Source organism: Pteropus medius, unplaced genomic scaffold (genome assembly GCF_902729225.1).
Source record: "Pteropus medius unplaced genomic scaffold, Ma_sr-lr_union100, whole genome shotgun sequence".
Taxonomy (NCBI): domain Eukaryota; kingdom Metazoa; phylum Chordata; class Mammalia; order Chiroptera; family Pteropodidae; genus Pteropus; species Pteropus medius.
In genome coordinates this window covers 15,726,337-15,733,764 of record NW_024349519.1, presented here as the reverse complement: position 1 = coordinate 15,733,764, position 7,428 = coordinate 15,726,337, and the positions used below count along the sequence as shown (strand labels likewise).

Genomic DNA, 7,428 nt, shown 5'->3' with positions numbered 1-7,428 from the left:
GAGGTGGCTTTCATATGCAGTTAGCACTGAGTAGCGCTGGCCTAAACAGCCTTTCCATCTCACCTCTCTCTCTCACATACTCTCCTCTGAATATGAGAAAGAGAAGGGAAGGGAAGAGAGACCAAGTCTCCAAAGCACTATATCTCTGACTGCCTATGGTAAGAAGCAAGGATGGCAGCTCCACCCCTGTGTTTTATAAGATTTAAAGACTCTTTTGACGGTGGGACACAGCAGAATGAGCCTGGGATAGATGAAAGGCAGAACCTTTGTTACTTATAGCTCCAAACAGGAGAAGGCTTCCAGGCAGGGCTATATGAAGGACTGCACTCAGGGCCAGGGGGAGAGCAATCTGGAGCTCTAGCGGCAGCTTTGTATGGCAAGCAGGGTGGGGTTATCATGTGTTTCCTATGGAGTGGCTAAAGTGAATAATTTCACAGGCTCCAGGGCATAGGATCTGTCCCTACTTGGCCTTAGGGCAAGTGCATAGTGGTCCTAGACTGTGAAAGCCAATAAGGGAATTGGATGGGGTGTGGATTTAATCAGATGCTCATAAACCTGTATCCAGGGCTTTAAAACTTGGTCAAGACAACATTTCTTTAAAAACCTTATATTATACCTTTAGTGCTATCAAAGTGTTGCCTAGTTCGAAAGAAACAATAATCCTCCCCACCATTAAAATGTGTTTCCATGAGTCTACAACCATGCCACCCCGAATGTGCTGATCTCGTCTGATCTCTGAAGCTAAGCAGGGTTGGTCCTGGTTATTACTTGGATGGGAGACAGCCTAGGAATTACCAGATGCTGTAGGTGTTAAAAAAAAAAAAAATATCTCCATGAATGTCCTAAGCTCTGACTGATCAGATTCACAGCTCTTTCATTCTTAGGAAAGAGTCAGATGGGAGTAGGGTGAGTGGTCAGAGCATGGAGAGGGACACGAAAGTACAGATCCCTAACAAAAAAGCACAGAGCATGCTCCCTTATCCAAAAGAGACCAGATGCATCATGGAATGCAGAAATGTTTTGATAACATTCCAGATGGAGCAACCCAAAATACATGAATATTTCTTCAGTGAAATATATTAATATTTATTTTAAGTATGATAAATAAAGATTACAAGTAGCCTTGTATCACTTCAGGTCAGGTCAGATAATACTGCCAAGTGAATTATAAACAAAATTTTCTGTTTCCAGGCTTTATAAATTTCAAAACTTCAGATAAGAAATTACAGATATATATCTTAGCTATTATCTGAATCTACACTGTCACACTACAAATGATAAAAATGATTCCATAAAGGCTAAGAACGCCAAGATGATTTACTCATTTGATAATTATTTATTAAACACCCACCATGCATTGAGTACCATTAGAGTTACTAAGGATATGAAGACGGCCATGACAGTATCTGCCCTCAGGGGGGAGTATCTTTTGGTAGAGAATGTTAATGTGTAAAATAATTCATGACAAAGCTTTTGCAGTGCTCTGTCCTGGGTATGGCGTTTGGTTAAGATGCAAAGATCGCAGAGCTCGATAGAATAGGAGCCAAGACTGAGACCCAAATCTGACTCCACATGAGAACATATTTTAAAAATAATTTTAATCGTCCTTTATACAAAAGCAATTTATGTTTAATTGTGAAATGTTGCAAGGTATAAATAATTACACATGAGAGAATAAAAACTACCTGTCATTTCACTACCCTGAGATAACCAGTATCAAGATGTTGTTACCATTCTTTTCTGCATAGTTTAATGGGTAAGAGCAAGCATTTTGGAGTCTTACTACCTTTGTTTATATGTCCTCTCCTTAATTCCCAGCTGTGTGAACTTGAGCATGTTACTTAACTTTTCTGAGCCCCATTTCTTTATCTGTAAAATGGCAACGATAATAATATCCCTGTTGTAGTGTTGTGAAGATTAAATGAGTTAATAAATGCAAAACATTTAGAGACGAACCAGGCACACAGTCAATACTCTATTTGCTGTCCAGTAACCTCCAAGCATGTGCTGGATTGTCAGTGGCCAACTTTGTTTTGGTATACCACCCACTTTTAAGGACGTCTCTTCTTTGCAGAGAAGTCACACTTGGAGTTTAAATTTCCCTATGTGAGGAATTCAAGGTTTGGATAGCAAAAAGGTGATGGTGCGTTACTTTGGGGGAAGTTTTAGTGGCCAGATGTAAGGGCAGCTGCAAAGTACTCATCAGCTTCTCAGGCTTCTCCCTAGTTTCTGCTTCGCAGCTGTAGATAAAGCATTTCGAGACTTCAGAATTGCAGCAAGCACCTAGAAAACTTCCAAAGCCACCCACTAATTCTTCTATTAAACCATTTTATTCCTATAATATTTAAAATGATTGTTTTCAACTTAACTCATAAAGATAGAATTTTTGGTACCGAAAGCGGTCCTAGGGAAAGGAAACTTTGTAGACAGGAGCCTGAAGTTAGATTAGATTTGATTGATTTGATTAGATTTTAAGGCCCCACTGACAATGAGACACCAGTGCTCCATGCCGTAACATAACCATAAAATTACTTAAATCATCCATTGTCACTAGAGTCAAGAATCTATAGAGGCCAGGGGTTTGGGAGACCAAGTAGCTGCAGCAGTGACACCTTACAGGGAAGTAGAGTGTCCAGGCTAAGGACAGACTGGCTACTTCTAATTATGCTAGACACCTGTAGGAAAAGTAAACAATGAAATTACTCAAGATCCAGATAAGACATTAGAAATTATCTATAAATTGATAAAAAGGTGATCTTATTTCTTAGAGATATAAGAAGATCAAAATTACTCAAAAAAAAAAAAAAGGAATCTAAAATCTGATGCTGTTTACAGCCATGCCACCCTGAACAAGCCCGATCCCATGTGATCTCAGAAGCTAAGCAGGGTCGGGCCTGGTTAGTACTTGGATGGGAGACCACCTAGGAAGACCAGGTGCTATAGCTGTAAAAAATAAAAAATAAAAAATAAGAGATTGTAAACTGACAAGGTCCTTGCAATCTGTGAGGTCAACCACGGGTTGCCTCGCCTAAAAAACAAAAAAACAAAAAAACCCACACACACATAAATAAATAAATAATAAAAAATCTGATGCTGGCATATTAGGATTACTATGCAAAATGAATTTGTAATCTTGCCATTTCTTCTGATAAAGTAAAGGAATTGATTGGAGAAAAAAATCAAGATCTTAACAATTGGAATGGTGAAATATGGACGGTTTTCAATGAAAATGAAAAACTTCAACTCATACATTCCTCTGAGCCTCCCTTCCTGGCAGAAGCAGCCCTTATTCCACTATCTGATTTTAATTTCTAGCCTAAAGATCCTGAAATGACTTCTCATAAAATCGTGGCCTTGGAAGAAAACGGCTGATCATTCATGACACACATATATTTTGTCTCGTTATTTCTAGTCTCATATCTCAGCAGATTACAGGTACAAAGTGTGACCAGAAGCAGTTATCATACACATGAAAAAAAATTTCAAGATTTTTGCCAATTATTCTTGGAAAACGTGTGTGTGTGTGTGTGTGTGTGTGTGTGTGTGTCCTGAGGAAAATAGACTAGCTTGAACAAAAAAATGTAATATTTGATCTGATTGAATTTATTGGTGCAGTTACACTCACCAGAAATTTGTAGTTCAAGGTGGGGTAATAATGTGACTCTATCAGTTTGCTTGAATGGTTGACAACAACATGAACCCAACAGTGCCCTTCAGTAAATGAAGTCAAAATTAAAGAGTTTTTTTACTATACTGTAGTATAAGGTCAACAAACTATGCCTCATGCCAAATCTAGCCTGCAAACTATTTTTTTTAAATAAAGTTTTATTGGAACACAGCCATTCTCTTTATTTTATGTATTGCCTATGGCTACTTTCATACCAGAACAGAGTTGAGTAGCTGTGACAGGGACCATATTACCCATAAAACCTAAAAATTTACTCCCTGGCCCTTTAATAAAAACATTTGCTGACAACTGCTCTAAGAAAAAAATCTGAATGGTAAGGGAGGGTCTGGAGTGAAATTTATTGTGTAACTCGCTGACCCATCCCTCTATTTCCTCTGAAGGATCTAGAGCATTCTCTCTACACCAAAGCCTTGAGAAATACCTAGGTGAAGGTGGCACAGTGATGCTTAATAAACTCAGAAGTCAAGAATGATAGTGGGAAATGCTACCATTGAAAAGGGCTCTCTGATTTCAGCTAGAAAAATGGAATCCTAGAATAGCAGGGGTCAAGTGGCTTAGTTAATTGCCAGTGACAAGGTGTGGGTAATTACTGTAATGTGCAGCAGGCCCGATGTAATAATCAGAATGGTTTGACCTGCAGAGATCTTTGTCAATGATTAAATGATCATGGAGGCCCTGGGACTGGTATAAATGGGCATTCTTCTAGAGTCTTACTTGATCTCCAAAAGCAAAGTAAGTGAGTCACAGCCCCTAACACTATTCCCATCAAGAGTCAATCCACAGACTGTATGAAAGGGAGACCAGGTCTCCTTGAGGAAGGATTCTGTTACCCTGCCAAAAACTTATGGGCAAACGTTCCTCCTAGCCTAACCTAAAGAGACTTATGGCTATTTACTAGGGCAACCATTCATTGGTGGTGGGGAGTGGGGGAGGGGCCTGAAATTTTCAAGGATTACTTCTATTGCGTATGAACTAACACTCGACTCTCGGGACTCTAAATCCCACTGTGGTCCACCGGCCCATCAGAATTACAGAGGTCATATCATAAGTGGAGTTTTGGCTCAGATCCATTCCATTGCAGACTCAGTGGATTCCTGAACCCATCCTCTGGCAAGACCATGCCATCGCCAGCTGAGAAATATTATCCATTCAAAGAACATCTCCTGGATGTCACTAAGCCCTAATAGACACTAATAACATGAATGTGGGGCACCAAATGGCTATGCAACCATAAATCTTCCTCAAAAGCTAGATACTGTCAAACCCACAAAATCATATTTTTGGATGGGGTACAGGAACAGGGTCCATTAAGATTGGACACAGATAAATTATGTGACATAGATCTCATGTCATCTATCTCTGTTGAACATATTCCTCTTCTTAAGCTCACATCTGAGGCCTGATGGGGTATTCCCTATGATCAGCTGCCAGAGAAAAAAAGGAATCCAGTCCTGGTTCATTAATCATTGATAAGTCAGCTCAATATGTTTTTGCAAGGCAAAACTAGATTGCTAACTCATGAGTTTGTTTTTCCTGCCCAGCATTAGAACTACCACCACCAGTGGCACTACTTAAAGACTCACTAAATGTCTAATTTATCATCCCGTGATCTTCATAATATGTCCTTGACCAAGGAAACTACTTTACATTGAAGGAGGTATAACAATGGACACACAACCAGGGAATACACTAGTCCTTCCATAAACTACATCACTAGAAACTGCTGACCTGTTAAAGGTGCTGCTAAGGTGTTCAGTCTGGAATTGATACCCCATGGAGTGAGGACACTTTTCCTGTTGAGGTCAAACAGTTAATGAGGGATAAGTAGTGTAGCAACTTGGGGGTCCTGGTAAGGAGACTGACTTTTTCTGAGTGAAATGGCATATCACTGGAGAGTTTCTAAAAAAAAGAATAGCATGGTCTGACTAACATTGTAACAAACCACTTAGACTGAAGTGGGATGAGGGCAGAGCAGAATAATCAATTTGGTTTCCTATTGAAATAAAGATAATGAATGATGGTGCCTTGGACCTGGTCAGAAGCAGTGCAGGTGATGACAAGAGATTGGATTTTGGCTATATTTTGATAGTAAAGCCATGGGACTTCTTCTTTTAATTTACATTCATTTATTAGTGAGTCGAACATTTATGAAGATGGATTATATGTCTGCTTTCTTTGCAACTTTCCAATACATTTGTTCCATCATAATAAAAAATGGGAGCCAAATAAAGAAAACAATTTTGATATTTCGATTCAATCAACAAATTCAAATCTTCAGATTCAGAATCACCAGAATAGGATATTCATAGACTTTAAGGTCATATTGCATTTTTTGTAAAAGTATCTTTAACAACATGAGCTTTCTTTAATCTTTCTTTTAGAATATTTGGCTTGTGTCACACAATCAGGTACCTGATATATTATCTCGAAATGATTTTAAGTCCTTACATATAAACTATTTGGATTGTTTTAGACTGAATTACATCCCTCCCAAATTCGTATGTTGAAGACTTAACCCCATTGGAACTGTATTTGGAGATTGGTTGAGGACACAACAGCTACCTCTTCCCTCTCGCCCTCTTTCTCCCTCCTTCTCCTCTTTCCACCCCTCCCCTCTCCTCTCTCTTGATGTGAGGACACATCAAGAAAGCAGCTGTCTGCAAGCCAGGAAGAGAGGCCTCACACAAAACCAGCCCAGTTGGTATCCTGATCTTGGACTTCCAGTCTCCAGAACTGTGAGAAAATAAATTTCTGTTATTAAGCCACCTGGAGTGTGGCATTTTGTTATGACAGCAGTAACAGACCAATACAGTGATATTCTGCATATATTTGGATGCATGGTAATTGTTAAATAAAGTTGAATAATAAAGATTAAAGCATCTAGGACAGTTATGAAAAAGAAGCAGCACGTACAACAATGAATAAAATAAGATATTCTGTCTGTGTGTATACAGGAATTTCTTATGCCCAAATATTCTGTATATATTGTTTGTAACCTTGAAGATATTTCCCTTTGGGAACAATGTGATTCTTGTTAGTTACATTTAGCTGGGTCAGATCTTTTCATAGTCCATTTTCTGCTCTCTCTTCCCTTGGCCACAATTATTTTATCATTGAAATTTCAACATAAAAACTATTCTTCAAAGAGGCTTTTTTTTTCTCTCATTGCAATATTCAAAGTTGCCCCAGGCATTTTAACCCATTATCCTAATTTGCTTTCTTCATAACATTTCTTTCAATCTGAAATTATCTTAAATATTTTTTCTTTCTGTACCTTCCAATAAAATATAAATTTTGTGTGACCTTGTTTTTGTGCTTACTGCAGTATCCCTAGCACCTAAAAAATATCATAGGAACTCAATAAATATTATATGAAAAAATATTTTTGGAACTGACTGCAGGAAATTTTTGAACCAAATTTATGGCCTACAATATGCTTAAATTTTTTGAATTAGCTTTAATTCTTCTAGCATTTATGCCTTTATTTTCTTTTGTTATAATCTGATTTTATCTCTTTATATTGTACAAAGCTATGTGAATTGTTTAAACTCTTTTTGGAGTAAGGAAGCCTATAAATAAACAAAAATCTACATAGGTTTAGATTTCAGATTATTTCCCCAAAATGTGTTTACATTGTAACGAACCTGAAGTACATCACAAAACAAGCAATTTAACTACATATAATATAATAATAGATAGTTAAAATGCTTGTTTTGTGATATATTTTAGGTTCATCCTGG

At 37.9% G+C, this 7,428-nt stretch overlaps 1 pseudogene; it reads left to right on the top strand.

The window, feature by feature from the left end:
• The first annotated feature begins 2,827 nt into the window (after positions 1-2,827).
• On the top strand, positions 2,828-2,946 carry LOC120618821 (uncharacterized; annotated as a pseudogene).
• Positions 2,947-7,428: the final 4,482 nt, after the last annotated feature.